This window comes from Lithobates pipiens, unplaced genomic scaffold (genome assembly GCF_037356315.1).
Source record: "Lithobates pipiens isolate NorthernLeopardFrog02 unplaced genomic scaffold, aLitPip1_a1.2 Scaffold_16, whole genome shotgun sequence".
Lineage (NCBI taxonomy): Eukaryota > Metazoa > Chordata > Amphibia > Anura > Ranidae > Lithobates > Lithobates pipiens.
This window is the reverse complement of record NW_027507748.1, coordinates 33,335,718-33,351,375: the sequence shown is the minus strand read 5'-3', so window position 1 is coordinate 33,351,375 and position 15,658 is coordinate 33,335,718. Positions and strand designations below refer to the sequence as shown.

Genomic DNA, 15,658 nt, shown 5'->3' with positions numbered 1-15,658 from the left:
AATAAAAAACCAATAATTTTCAATGGTGCAAGACTTGTGTCTTTTTCCAACCTAACTACGTCATCTCAATTTTGTCTTCCCAATTAACTTTAATGCAATTGGCCATAATGGAAAATTATCCTGATGTTTGCCAAAAATTTGGATCAGGAAAAACTCTAAATTTTGCACATTGCTGCTTAATGGAAATATTTTTTTTATTTTTTCAATTTTGCTCATTGCTGCTTAATGGAAGCCATGTTTGCCACTGATATGATAATAAAAATAATTAAATAAAAAAATAATAAAAAATAAGTTATCATCCTGTCCATTCTTATGGAAGATAAATATATGAAATGAAAAAAAAAAAAAAATGAAAAAAATGACATTACTGATGTTTTTGAACTGTATAACCTCTGTCATTTTTTTTCTATTAAATTCAATTTTATAAGAAGATACTTGATTTTGGAGATGTGGCATTTAAAAGTGGCTGAGAAGGGACCCTTGACTGTCTCAGTCATTAAAGTTTCTATGGTAACCTCAAACTCCGCAGGAGAGTGCGCGAACCAAGCAAATGCAGAACAGGAAATCCTTTAAACTAAGAGATAGAGAGTCGCTTATCTTCTGAGCGTTCGTTTTACGGTGTAAGCTTAAAATTATTGAACATTATTTTCTTGTGGCTCTTATTTCTGCCATTTTTTCATCATCATATTTCATGTACAGCTTTGCAGCCACTAGAGGGCATACTTCTCTCTAGCTCATGCTGCAGAACAATTCACAGATGTGTATTCCACTCTATAGTTGCTCTTTACCTTTAGCTTATAGAGACACTGTCACCTTGTCTATGCAGGGCAAAGTGGCATTGTCTGGGCAAAGAGCCCGCTGCAATTTATTGCCACTCCTTCCTTTACTGCAACCAGCTCTGAAATCAGCAATGCTGGCAACCCAAGAGGAACAATGACAACACTCCCTTGGTCATTGTGTGACAGTGCTTGGTCCTAGTACTGTCACATAGAAGCAGGTCCCCCTATGCCTGGAAGGTAGCTTCCCAAGCTGGAACAGAGGAAGGACTGGCTAGGGACAGCAGTTAAGGTTAGTGGTGGTCAGTAGGGATGAGCTTCGTGTTCGAGTCGAACGTACGTTCGACTCGAACATTGGTCGTTCGGGCGTTTCGCCGAATTCCGAACGTTTGGGCCGTTCGCGGCAAAATTCGTGTGGCCCACAATGCACTGCGATGGCGCAGTGCATTGCTGGCTCACGATTGGCCAAGCATGCACTGTGACCCCGCATGCTTGGCCAATCGTAGCGCCAGCAGCGAGGAGAGCCATGGTTGGCCACAGGCATCCTGCCTGTGGCCAATCATAGCTCAGGCTGTGTAGTGCACGCCCCACACTATAAAAGGCCGCCTTTGAGGCGGCCTCGTGTAGTGTGTTAGCATCTGAAGCAGTGGGTGTTCTGTGTACCTTCAACACAGTTACACACCAATCGTTTTTGGCTGATTTCCTATCTTGCTCTTGTGTAGTGGTTACTGTCTGTGCCCTGACCGCAGTATACACCACTATATTCACCTCACCTATATAGCTAGTGATCTAGCTTTAATAATAGAGCTTGCAGTCAGTAGTGTTAGGAGATAGTGCGTGCTGTCTGCGTGCTCTGTACCCAGTACATACCGCTATAATCCACCTACATAGCTGTTCTCTATTTGAGCCCAATTGTCATCTGCAGGAGTTATTGGAAGTTGTGTGTGCCTCCAGCACAGCACAGTACAGTATACATCTGTATATACCCCTTTAACTCTGCTGTTTTCTGGTTATTGTCTGCGTGCCCTGACCGCAGTATACACCGTGATATTCACCTCACCTATATAGCTAGTGGTCCATCTTTAATAATAGAGCTTGCAGTCAGTAGTGTCAGGAGATAGTGCGTGCTGTCTGCGTGCTCTGTACCAAGTACATACCGCTATAATCCACCTACATAGCTGTTCTCTATTTGGGCCCAATTGTCATCTGCAGGAGTTATTGGAAGTTGTGTGTGCTTCCAGCACAGCACAGCACAGCACAGTATACATCTGTATATACCCCTTTAACTCTGCTGTTCTATAAAAAAGGCATCTGCAGGAGTTAGTGGGTGTTGTGTGCCTCCAGCACAATATAAACTACCCAACTACTGTTTTACCCAACTCCCTTCAGGCCATTACCATGTCTGGAAGGCCAGCAAGGAGAGGCAGACAGGCGCGAGCCGATAAAAGAGGGCAAGCAGGCTCTGTGTCTAGAGACAACAGTGCTGGTCGTGGACGCGGTGCATTGTCATCAGCACGTGGCCATGGGACACGCTTGTCCTTCTTTTCTGCAGCTGGACATGTTGAACCGCAACATGCCAATGACTTGGTAGAGTGGATGACCAAGCCCTCTTCATCCTCCTCATCCTCTCTCACCCAGTCTCAGGGTAGTAGCAAAGCAGCTGCCAACGCATCGTCTTCCCTCCTCTCAATGTCATCATCAGTGACTCCTTCCCTAGACCCACCACGTCCTCCTGAGGAGTCTCCTGAACTCTTTGAGCACAGTGTTGGGTACATGCTCCAGGAGGATGCCCAGTGTTTGGTGGGCTCTGATGATGACACTCAGCTAGAGGAAGGCAGTAGCGTGAGCGCAGAGAGAGAGGATGCTCAAGAAGCACAGCAATCTGGCAGTCATGTTCCACAAGCTGCAGCATACTGCCAGGTTTGCTACAGCGATGAAGAGGGAGGGGATGATGAGGGCACTGACTCCACGTGGGTGCCTGGAAGGAGGGAGGAGGAGGAGGAGGAGGAGGCACATGTCCAACGAGGCAGGATGCCCTCTGGGGGCCAGCTTAGGGGCAGCACACCGACTGAATCACACCGCAGAGCTCCGCCTGTGCAGAGCGCTGCCTCTGCGTGTTATTCTAAAAGTTCTTTGGTGTGGGGCTTTTTTGAGACGAGTGCATCAGATCGCACCGCTGCTATTTGCAACATATGTCTCAAGCATATCTCACGTGGCCAAAACATCAGCCGCTTGGGCACCACATGCTTGACCAGACATATGTTGACCTGCCATGCAGCTCGTTGGCAAGCGTACCTCAAAGACCCACACCAAAGAACAAAGCGGACCTCTCCTTGCTCCTCATCAGCTGGCATCTCCAACCCCACTAGACCTTCAGTCCTCTCTGAAACCTGCTCTGAGAGGAATGAAGGTGTAGAATTAGGTGTGTCACAGCCAAGTGCTTCCGGGAACTCTGCTAGTGGTACATCCACATCCGATTATAGCAGGCAAATGTCCCTGCCCCAGCTGCTGGACCGGCGGAAGAAATTTACTCCCAGCCATCCACATGCCCAGCGGTTGAATGCTAGCTTGGCTAAATTGCTAGCACTTCAACTGCTGCCTTTTCAGTTGGTAGACTCGGCCCCCTTCCGTGAGTTTGTACAATGTGCGGTTCCTCAGTGGCAGGTCCCCAAACGCCACTTTTTCTCACGGAAGGCGATTCCGGCTCTCTACCGGCATGTGGAAGGCAATGTCCTTGCCTCGCTGGACAGGGCGGTCAGCGGTAAGGTGCATATTACCGCTGACTCATGGTCCAGCAGGCATGGACAGGGACGTTACCTGTCTTTCACGGCCCATTAGGTCACTCTTCTGGCTGCTGGGAAGGATGCAGGACAAGGTGCAGTAGTGTTGGAGGTTGTTCCGCCACCACGCCTCCAAAATGCTACTATTGGTTGTGACACACCTCTCTCCTCCACCCCCTCCTCTTCTTCTTCCTCCATGGCCTCTTCCAGTGCTCTGTCCTCAGAACCAGCGGTGCTCCGTAGGCGTTCCAGGGGCTACGCAAGTACGCAGGCAAAACAATGCCATGCCGTGCTTGCGCTGGTTTGTTTGGGGGACAGGAGCCACACTGGGGCGGATGTTTTGTCAGCTCTGCAGGGGCAGGCCGAGAGGTGGTTGACGCCACGCCAGCTTAAGCCAGGAATGGTGGTTTGCGACAATGGCACCAACCTCCTCTCCGCCCTCCGACAGGGACAACTGACCCATGTGCCCTGTGTAGCTCACGTCCTTAACCTGGTGGTGCAGCGGTTCTTGGGCAGGTACCCCAGCTTACATGATGCCCTGAAGCAGGCCAGGAAAGTCTGTGTGCATTTCCGCCGATCATTTAATGCCTGTGCTCGGCTGGCTGAGCTCCAAAAGGAGTTGAACCTGCCCAAGAACCGCCTTATATGTGACATGCCCACCAGATGGAACTCAACATTGGCCATGCTGCAGCGGCTGCACACGCAGCAGAGGGCCATCAATGAGTACCTGTGCGACTACGGCACCAGGACAGGGTCAGGGGAGCTCGGTTTTTTTCTCACCACGCCAGTGGGGCATGATCAGGGATGCATGCACTGTCTTGTCACCGTTTGAGGAGGCCACAAGGATGGTGAGCAGTGACAGTGCATGCATCAGTGACACTGTACCTCTTGTCCACCTCTTGGAGCATACGCTGCGTGGAATAATGGACAGGGCACTTGAGGCAGAACAGAGGCAGGAAGAGGAGGACTTCCTTGCCTCTCAAGGCCCCCTTTATCCAGACAGTGTTCCTGCTGTGCCACCCATCACACAGGAAGAGGGTGAGGAGGAGGAAGAGGAGGAGGAGGATGATTGTGTCAGCATGGAGGTGGAGGCTGGCACTCAGCATCAGCATCAGCAGCAGCAGTCTTATAGGGATGATTTACAGTCCCAAGAAACACGTGGACTTGTACGTGGCTGGGAGGAGGTAGCTGCGGATCATGTTGTCCTTAGTGACCCAGAGGACTCCGGACCGAATGCCTCAGCTAACCTACGCTGCATGGCCTCCCTGATCCTGCAAAGCCTGCGGAAGGATCCTCGTATTCTTCGGATCAAGGAGAGGGACCATTACTGGCTGGCCACTCTCCTTGATCCATGGTACAAGGGTAAGGTTGCCGACCTTATCTTGCCATCGCAGAGGGAGCAGAGGATGAGACATCTCCGGGAGGCCTTGCAGAAAGGTCTGTGCAACGCGTTCCCAGAGACTGGGAGGTCACAAACTCCTGGTCCTGGACAACGTGTTGCTGAGGCATCAGTCAGAAGGAGCGGTGGAGAAGGTGGCCGTCTGACTGATGCTTTCAGACAATTTTTTAGTCCGCAGCCCCAAGGTATGATCGGTTCCAGCACCCATCGCCAGCGTCTAATTTACATGGTGCAGGAATACCTAGGGGCAAGGTCAGACTTGGACACCTTTCCCACCGAAAATCCTCTGGCTTACTGGGTCTTGAGGATGGATCACTGGCCAGAGCTTGCACAGTATGCAATTGAGCTACTGGCCTGTCCTGCATCCAGCGTTCTTTCGGAACGCACCTTCAGTGCTGCTGGTGGCTTTGTTACCGATCACAGGGTGCGCCTGTCCACCGAATCAGTTGATCGACTGACCTTCATCAAGATGAATCAGTCTTGGATCACCCACAGCTACCAAGCACCTGAAGCTGATGTAACCGAATAATTTTTTTTGAAATATCACATCCCTTCAAGACTGCCTATGCTGATGCTGAGTGACTGTCCTGTTATGTTGATTGTCTATCCTCTTCCTCCTCCGCTGATATGTTGGAAGAACATTTTTGGTTCTGGGTGATGCCAGCAGCCCAATTTTTCTGCCCCTGTTTAACAGGGGCGTTTAATTACAATTTTTGATGCAATGCTTTGCAGCAGGGCTAATTCCTGCAATAAAACTAGAGTATATGGCAGAGGTTGGAGTGTGGTGGCACCAGCACCAGTGCCTAAGGCCCAATTTTTCTGCCCCTGTTTAACAGGGGCGTTTAAGTACAATTTTTGATGCAATGCTTTGCAGCAGGGCTAATTCCTGCAATAAAACTAGAGTATATGGCAGAGGTTGGAGTGTGGTGGCACCAGCACCAGTGCCTAAGGCCCAATTTTTCTGCCCCTGATTAACAGGGGCGTTTAAGTACAATTTTTGATGCAATGCTTTGCAGCAGGACTAATTCCTGCAATAAAACTAGAGTATATGGCAGAGGTTGCAGTGTGATGGCAGCAGTGCCTAAGGCCCAATTTTTCTGCCCCTGTTTAACAGGGACATTTAATTACAATTCTTGATATAATATTTCACAGGAGGGCCCCTTCCTGTGCCCACCCAGAGTAACGGTGAGGACTTATAGTGTTGTGGCACCAGCACCACAACCACCAAAGGTCAATTTTTCTACCACTGTTCAACAATGGCATGTAATTACAATTCTTGATATAATCGTTCACAGCAGGGCGCTCCAGCGCCCACCAAGAGTCACTTTGAGGGCTTACAATGTTGTGGCAAAACCAACACCTTGTTCCGCCATTTCTGCAGAGCATATAGGGCAGGCCCCTACTTTCAAACATCCAATTTACAAACATCTCCTACTTGCAAACGCAAGGAGACAGCAGCAAGTGAGATGAAAAAAGATGGACGACAAAACAAATTATACAGGGGTGATAACCCTTCCCTATGTTTTCCAAAAAGCTTAAAAATAATTTTTTTGACTGGAGCTACACTTTAAAAATGTACCAGTTGAAAATTACAAACAGATTCAACTTAACACAACAAACCTACACAGTCCCTGTCTTGTTTGCACCGCCTGTATACTGCTGTTCTGAGTATATAGGGCCTGGGGGCCACACGCATTTCCTTTTTTTAATATGGGTACGGGGTTCCCCTTAATATGCGTACAAGACCTAAAGGGGCTGGTAATGGGCAGGGAGGGCTACCCATGCCATTTTTCTCAATGATTTTCAACCATATTGCAGGAACCAGATATAACATTAAAACCGCAAGCAGCTTTAAATGACGTTATTTCCGTTAAATGTCATTTTGTGCAGGGACTGTTCTAAACACGGGAAACACGTGGCACTTCACAGGCATACTACAGACACCCCCCAGGCACCATATTTAAAGGAATATTTCACTTTTTTTTCACTTTAATCGTCATTAAAATCAGTGCTCCCGCCAAAACGGCCGTTTTTAAAACCTTTTTTTGCATTGACCCATGTCCCCTGAGGCAGGAGTCAGGTCCCCAAACCCTTTTTAGGACACTATCTTGCATATTAGCCATTAAAATGAGCACTTTCCATTTCAAACGTTCGAGTCCCATAGACTTCAATGGGGTTCTAACGTTCGTTTCGAACGCGGGGTCCGTTCGAAAGTTCTGGTGCGAACCGAACCGGGGGGTGTTCGGCTCATCCCTAGTGGTCAGTGAAGAATGCTCCTTACATTGGTGACCAGTGGGAAGAATGTTCCTTCCATTGGTGGCAGGTGGGAAGAATGTTCCATCCATTGATGGCCAGTGGGAAGATTTTTCCTTCCATTATTGGCCAGTGGGAAGAATATTCCTTCCATTGATGGACAGTGGGAAGAATGTTCCTTCCATTATTGGCCAGTGGGAAGAATGTTCCTTCCATTATTGGCCAGTGGAAAGAATGTTCCTTCCATTATTGGCCAGTGGGAAGAATGTTCCTTCCATTATTGGCTAGCGGGCAGAATATTCCTTCCATTGGTGGCCAGTGGGAAGACTGTTCCTTCCATTGGTGGCCAGTGGGAAGAATGATCCTTACATTGGTGGCCAATGGGAAGAATATTCCTTCTATTGATGGCCAGTGGGAAGAAGGTTCCTTACATTGGTGATCAGTGAGAAGAATGTTCCTTACATTGGTGATCAGTGGGAAGAATGTTTCTTACATTGGTGATCAGTGAGAAGAATGTTCCTTACATTGGTGATCAGTGAGAAGAACGTTCCTTACATTGGTGATCAGTGGGAAGAATGTTCCTTACATTGGTGATCAGTGAGAAGAACGTTCCTTACATTGGTGATCAGTGGGAAGAATGTTCCTTACATTGGTGATCAGTGGGAAGAATGTTCCTTACATTGGTGATCAGTGGGAAGAATGTTCCTTACATTGGTGATCAGTGAGAAGAATGTTCCTTACATTGGTGATCAGTGAGAAGAATGTTCCTTACATTGGTGATCAGTGAGAAGAATGTTCCTTACATTGGTGGTCAGTGAGAAGAATGTTCCCTACATTGGTGGTCAGTGAGAAGAATGTTCCTTACATTGGTGGACAGTGGTTAGAATGGTCCTCAATGGCTGAAAAAAGACTTGATTAGATCCTCCATGAATTTGTTCCCATCTGTGAAACCATTAGGCAGATTTTCCCTAACTTCTAATACAGGAGATTGGGGGGGGGGGGGGGGGGGGGGGTCATCAGCAAAGAAAGGCAAGGACAGAAATAAGATAACTTTCATTTTTTTTAGTCCTCCTTCCCTCTACTAAAATGTGACCGTCAGTAAAAAAAAAAAAAAGGAAACATATGGAAATATGCAGACTGGCAGAGGTTGTAACCTTAACCTTCTTCATTCAAAATAGTGACCGGGGTTGGCTTTAATAGAGGCCTGAGTGTTCCTCCTCAACCTGGCAAGGAGTGAACGTCCTGTGTGGACCAGTCACAAAATTTGCCATTTTTCCGCCCAGGATTTGCCGGTATGCAGATTTTGTTGAAGATACAGTTATCCCTTAAAATGAATGATTTTTGAACATTGAGCATTAAAAAATAAAATAAAAATAACGGTTTGGCTCTCTATATACTGAAGGCTGCGAGTCCTTGGCACATGCCATAAAGCTTAATGGTCCATTTTATATCTTTCATAAAACGGTTTCGCTTACCTCTGCTAAAGAGGTCCATGAAATAGTTCAGGTCTGGACCATCACTGGAGGCACAGTGGAGTCTGTGCCATATAAAGAGAACCTGTCACTGGAGCACCCGATAGAAGGCGGCAGCTGCCAATACCTACAACTGGCACATCAGAAACCCTCCACCACCTTCCCCGAGGCCCCAAATCTGGGGGGTGTGTAGGATGAGAATCTCACCCTGGCTTTAAGTTGGATATCAGGCAAGAAATCCTTCTGATACTCACAGTGCAACATCACTGAAGATCCCACAATGCGATATCAATGAGATCCCCACTGTACATCACTGAGATTCCCATAGATCAACATCACTGAGATTCCCATAGATCAACATCACTGAGATTCCCACTGTACAAGATCACTGAGATTCCCACTGTACGAGATCACTGAGATTCCCATAGATCAACATCCCTGAGATTCCCATTGCACATCGCTGAGATTCCCACTGTACAAGATCACTGAGATTCCCACTGTACAAGATCACTGAGATTCCCACTGTACAAGATCACTGAGATTCCCATAGATCAACATCCCTGAGATTCCCATTGCACATCGCTGAGATCCCCACTGTACAAGATCACTCAGATTCCCACTGTACAAGATAACTGAGATTCCCACTGTAAGTCACTGAGATTCCCACTGTACAAGATCACTGAGATTCCCACTGTACGTCACTGAGATTCCCACTGTACAAGATCACTGAGATTCCCACTGTACGTCACTGAGATTCCCACTGTACAAGATCACTGAGATTCACATAGACCAACATCACTGAGATTCCCACTGTACATTGCTGAGATTCCCACTGTACAAGATCCCTGAGATTCCCACTGTACGTCACTGAGATTCCCACTGTACAAGATAACTGAGATTCCCACTGTATGTCACTGAGATTCCCACTGTACAAGATCACTGAGATTCCCATAGACCAACATCACTGAGATTCCCACTGTACATCGCTGAGATTCCCATAGACCAACATCACTGAGAATCCCACTGTACATCGCTGAGATTCCCACTGTACGAGATCACTGAGATTCCCATAGATCAACATCACTGAGATTCCTACACTGCAACATCACTGAAGATCCCAACAGTGCAACAGTGAGAATCCCACAATACAACATTGAGATTGTGACACTGCAACATCAAAGAGATTCCCACAGTACAACATGACTGAGATTCTCCCAGTACAAAATACAATTCCCAGGCTGTAACATCACTGAGATTCCTACAGTGCAGCATTGCTGGGTTTTCCACAGTACAACAACAATGAGGTTCCCACAGTGCAACATCACTGGGATTCCCACAGTACAGCATCATTGAGATTCTCAAAGTGCAATATTACTGAGATTCCCCACAGTTTACCATCTCTGAGATTCCCACAGTGCAACATCACTGAGAATCTCGTAGTAAAACATCACTGAGATTCCCACAGTGCAACATCACTGAGATTCCCACAGTATGTAATCACTAGGATTCCCAAAGTGCAACATGGCTGAGAGTCCCAAAGCCGAGCATCACTGAGATTCCCACAGTGCATCACTGAGATTCACAAAATGCAATATTGCTGAGATTCTCACAGTGCAATATCACTGAGATTCTCACAATATGTAATCACTAGGAATCCCACAGTGCAACATCCCTGAGATTCCCACAGCCAAACACCACTGAGATTCCTACAGTGCAACCTGCCCGGCATCATTTAACCCGCTTCCTCTGAGCCGTATCCTCTTTCTTCCTCCAGCCTTATAACTAAACAATAAAGGAGAAGCAGCGGGGCCATGAGCTCATCTCTCTCTCTCACTCTGCTTTCTCCTCCTATCAGCATGCTGATTGCCATTACAACAACTGATTGGATCTTTGTGCTGCTTTCTACTGTCCCAGTCTGAGCTCTGCTGTGCAGGTACTGCAAGAAGCTGACACTGGGTGACACCTAATGATAAAATAACGATCTCGGAGCTGCAATAACGAGTGTATTTTAGATCTGCCTTCCCCTTTAAAATCTGGAGAATCTCTATATAAAAGTCATATATAAAATCCCCCCCCCCCCCATCCTCCGTCGGAGGACATCTGAGGCCAGCGCTTGTTAAGGAGTCTGCCGCGCCTCTTACAAGATTAGTTTCCGTTGCGTGCCAACTCTTCAAGGTCCGCGTCTAGCCGTCTCTGCTGGCAACGACTCCTTGCGCCACTGCGTCAGGGGGGCGAGCGAGCGAACGACGGCGTCCTATTGTGTCGCCCCCCCTGCTGCGTCCCCCTCGCAGCCTCCAGAAATCTCATTACCGGGGGTCCGAGCTGCATCCGGGATGACAGGCCCCTCCGGTCCTTTTTGCAGATTTGTCCTTCAGATAACGTCAGGCAGAGAAGAGCCGCGCCGGAGAAATGACGGATCCTTAACCGCTGACCTAAAATGCGCTCCGGAGGAGTCCAGACGCCTCATCGGACATTGTTAGCTTCCTTTCTGCTCTAATTCAATGTGGATCCCGGAATATCGAAACCCCGAGTCAACTGTCAGAGGGAATTTATCACTGCCCAGATGTTCGTTGTTGGCGAAAGGCTTGGGATAACCAGCGCGAGATTTTAAAGTGGAACTCTAGGCCAATAGTAATGTCTGTGACGCCACTCAGTAAAAGAACATGGTGGCTGGTTCCGGATGCATTAACGTACATGGCAACATAAACGCACATGAACTGTAATGGCATCCCAGTCTTAGTCCATAGGGTTCAATGTTGAGTTGGCCCACCCTTTGCAGCTATAACAGCTTCAACTCTTCTGGGAAGGCCGTCCACAAGGTTTAGGAGTGTGTCTATGACAGTGATGGCGAACCTTGGCACCCCAGATGTTTTGGAACTACATTTCCCATGATGCTCATGCACTCTGCACTGTAGGTAAACATCATGGGAAATGTAGTTCCAAAACATCTGGGGTGCCGAGGTTCTCCATCACTGCTCTATGGGAATGTTTGACCATTCTTCCAGAAGTGCATTTGTGAGGTCAGGCGCTGATGTTGGACGGGAAGGCCTGGCTCGCAGTCTCCGCTCTAATTCATCCCAAAGGTGTTCTATCGGGTTGAGGCCAGTCAAGTTCCTCCACCCCAAACTCCTCCACCCCGCTTATCCATGTCTTTATGGACCTTGCTTTGTGCCCTGGTGAACATTCATGTTGGAACAGGAAGGGGCCGTTATCCCCAAAGGCTCCCACAAAGTTGGGAGCATGAAATTTACCAAAATGTCTTAGCATGCTGACGCCTTAAGAGTTCCCTTCACTGGAACTAAGGAGCCAACCCCACCCCTGAAAAACAACCCCACACCATAATCCCCCCTCCACCAAATGATTTGGACCAGTGCACAAAGCAAGGTCCATAAAGACATGGATGAGCGAGTTTGGGGTGAAGGAACTTGACTGGCCTGACATCAACCCAATAGAACACCTTTGGGGTGAATTAGAGAGGAGACTGCAAGCCAGGCCTTCTCGTCCAACATCAGTGCCTGACCTCACAAATGCGCTTCTGGAAGAATGGTCAAACATTCCCATGGACCAATGTTTCTCAACTCCAGTCCTCAAGGCGCCCCAACAGGTCATGTTTTCAGGATTTCCCTCAGATGAAACAGCTGTGGTAATTACTAAGGCAGTGAAACTGATCAAATCACCTGTGCAAAATAATGGTAAGCCTGAAAACATGACCTGTTGGGGCGCCTTGAGGACTGGAGTTGAGAAACACTGCCATAGACACACTCCTAAACCTTGTGGACGGCCTTCCCAGAAGAGTTGAAGCTGTTATAGCTGCAAAGGGTGGGCCAACTCAATATTTAACCCTACGGACTAGGCACGCCATTACATTTCAGGTGCGTGTAAAGGCAGGTGTCCCAAAACTTTTGGTAATATTGTGTACCTGCTCTTTATGTGGTGTATTGAGGCACCCAATTATTTTGAATGTTCACTGTACAGTAGACAGCAGCATGCTACGCAGAGGAGAAATTCCCCAGTGCTGGCAGCACATCGGAGAGTCGAACCCTGGCTCCCACACTAAGACCCCTTTCACACCACACCGCCCATAGCTATTTTTAGCGTCGTTTTACCGCCGGATTTGTGGCGGATTTGCGGTGCATTTCGGCCGCTAGCGGGTCGCTTTTACCCCCCACTAGCGGCCGAGAAAGGGTTAAAACTGCCGGCAATACGCCGCAATAGCGGCGTTTTGCCAGCGGTATTACATCACTGCCCCATTGATTTCAATGGGGAGCAGCGGTGGAGGATCGGTAAACACACCGCGCCTTCACCGCTCCAAAGAAGCTGCTGGCAGGACTTTTCCCTGACGTCCTGCCAGCGCACCGCTGTAGTGTGAAAGCCCTCGGGGCTTTCACACTACATGGAATGGTGCAGCTTCTTTGGGGCGGATTGCAGGCGATATTTCTAACGCTATAGCGCCTGCAAAACGCCCTGGTGTGAAAGGGGTGTAAGTGCAGAAGCTTGAGTCTCATGCATCAGTAAGACCCCCTGCATACCCATTTGACGCAGTGTTCAAGAGAACATGTTGGACTGCTGGAGTTGGTGTTTCTATGTGGGAGCAGCAGTCCGACTCTCCAAGGTGCTGCCAGCACAGGATATTTTAACCCCATTTTATGTAAAAAAAAGAAAAAAAGAAAAGAAACAGCTCATGTCTCGAATGTTTCGGTATGACCCCCTTCATTCCCAATTGGATCAGTGTGAAAGAAGGCATGTCGAACGGTTGGAGCTGCTTTTTCTGTGTGAAAGCAGCGGTCGGACTCTTCAATGTGCTGCCAGCGCAGGATGTTTTAACAGCAGGTATGTAAAAAAAAACAAATAAAATAGTTTGGGACTCTAGTGAGCCCATGCATTCCCAGTTGGAGCAGTGTGTGCGAAAGGGCATATTGGACCATTGGAGAGGCTGCTTTTGTGTGGGAATAGTGGTCTTATGCTGGCCATACACTATACAAAAAAATTGTCAGAACCCATTTTCGAAAATCGAACATTCGGCCGTGAGTGTAATAACGATAAATCGTTCAGTTGGACGTAAATGAATGCATTTTATTTTTTTTTTTTCATATGCCTAGGGCAGACAGTTTGGACGGGAAACACATTAACCTTTCAATCTATCGTTCGTTCGGCAGAAAATTTCCAAACTTGTCCTTCGTTTTTTTCGGCTCAAAAACGTCCCAAAGATTAACGATTTTGTGCCCTGGCCGAAAAACGAATGAACTGTCTAAATGACCGAATTTCGGACGATTTTTCGTATGGTGCATTGCTCTCCAGTGTGCTGCCAGCAATGGGTTGTTTAACCCTTGCTGCAGTACTAGGTATGTAAAAAAGGGAAAAAAAAAAAGAAACGGTTCAGGCCTCTAATGCTTCGGTATGATCCTATGCATCTCCACCTGGAGCAATGTGAAGAAGAGGGCATGTCTCACCGCTGGAGATGCTATCTTTGTGTGATAGCAGGGGTCTGACTCTCTAAGGTGCTGCCAGCACAGGGTAGTTTAACCCTTGCTGCAGCACTGGGTAGGTTAAAAAAAAAAAGGAAAAGTAAAGAAACGGTTCAGGCCTCTAGTGCTTCGGTATGATCCCATGCATCTCTACCTGGAGCAATGTGAAGAAGAGGGCATGTCTCACTGCTGGAGATGCTATCTTTGTGTGATAGCAGCGGCCCGACTCTCTAATGTGCTGCCAGCACAGGGTAGTTTAACCCTTGCTGCAGCGACTCTGTGGATGTGAGCGTGCCTGGGATCCCTCTCGTGTGAATGGCCCAAGTGACATGGTCAGCTGGCCAGCCCCGGGCGGGTCCCCACCAACGTCATGAAAATCCGCCAATGCGGCGGGAAATGGCGGCATGCTTTGGCTCCATCCGCGGCATGCGAATCCGCCGTGGAACCAAGCAAGTCCCAGCCCCAACTAGGTGGAAAGGGGGGGGGGGGGGGGGATCCGCTTCATGCTCAGGCGTGATGACGTAGTGAGTAGGGGGCGGGGAGATCGTCATCTCTGTCCCCCGTCCTCCCTTGGACACAGGTTGGGCGTCACCATTGGGCTGCATTGTAAGTTATATATATATAGATATCTATATATAGATATCTATATCTAGATATATATAGATAGATATCAATCTATCTATATATATATATATATATATATATATATATATATGTGTGTGTATATATATATATATATATATATATATATATATATGTGTGTGTGTGTGTGTATATATATATATATAAAACTTAGGCGGCACTTCAGATGAATGCAGTCCTTTTTTGGATCTCGTTTACAGTAAGTCACGGCACCGTCCGTTGTTTACGGTGAGATTAAAATATTTAATATGTCCTGCAGTTTAAGCTCTGCAAAAAAAAAAAAAAAAGAGTGGCACAGAAATTTCCCTTCGCTACAAATTCTGGTTTAATTGGTAATTAAAACCTGGCCGCCTGCCCCCTGGGGGTGACTGCAGGAAGTTTAGCGGAGAGCACATGAACAAATATTGCACTAACAACTGCCTGTGTGCCGCTCACGTTGGCTTTATTAGCTCAGAAGGACAAGTCTGGGGTTAGAGCCGCAAGGTTATCTGGGGCCGCCGGTGGGAGGACGCACGCCCGCTCTGTGTACCTTATAGGGTTTGGAAGACCCAGCCAAGAAAAGCTGATTTCTGATTGGGTAGCGTGTGTGTGTGTATATATGTATGTATGTATATAGATATATATATCTATATCTATGTCAAAAGTATTAGGACACCTGCCTTTACACACTGTTGGCACGCTTCCAGCACAAACTCCGCAGCGCATGTAGGCAGTTAATCGAAACAACGCCCACGTCTGTAACACTGCATATTCACTATATTATCAAAAGTATTGGGACACCTGCCTTTACACACACATGAACTTTAATGGCATCCCGGTCTTAGTCCATAGGGATCAATATTGAGTTGGTCCACCCTTTGCAGTTATAACA

At 47.6% G+C, this 15,658-nt stretch overlaps 1 protein-coding gene across 1 annotated transcript in view; it reads left to right on the top strand.

Annotated features, from left to right (window-relative positions):
- IGSF11 (immunoglobulin superfamily member 11) overlaps positions 1–15,658 on the top strand; it is a 432,754-nt gene that overhangs the window by 135,929 nt on the left and 281,167 nt on the right. The gene's annotated exons all lie outside the window — the stretch shown is intronic.